The sequence below is a fragment of the Penaeus monodon genome, chromosome 19 (assembly GCF_015228065.2).
Source record: "Penaeus monodon isolate SGIC_2016 chromosome 19, NSTDA_Pmon_1, whole genome shotgun sequence".
NCBI lineage: Eukaryota > Metazoa > Arthropoda > Malacostraca > Decapoda > Penaeidae > Penaeus > Penaeus monodon.
Window position 1 is genome coordinate 25,467,084 of NC_051404.1, and position 276 is coordinate 25,467,359.

Below are 276 nucleotides of genomic sequence, written 5' to 3' on the forward strand. Positions count from 1 at the left end.
CTGATTGGTTAACCGAGGTAAAACAACACAAGTATGAGAACACATAGTATGGAAACTAACTATTAGGAGAGTTAGCGCGCATAAAATATTATCATATGCGACGTAAGTTCGTCCAGGCACGAAGCCACCTCAGCCGTCACGATACCCGCATCGTAGGGATCTGAACGCGTTAGGGGCAGCGACGTCATCCCGCATCGTAAGGCATCTAAGAGCGTCCGGCGGCACGTCATCCCTCATCGTAGGGCATCCTCAGCGCATTCGGGGCGGCTACTTCAT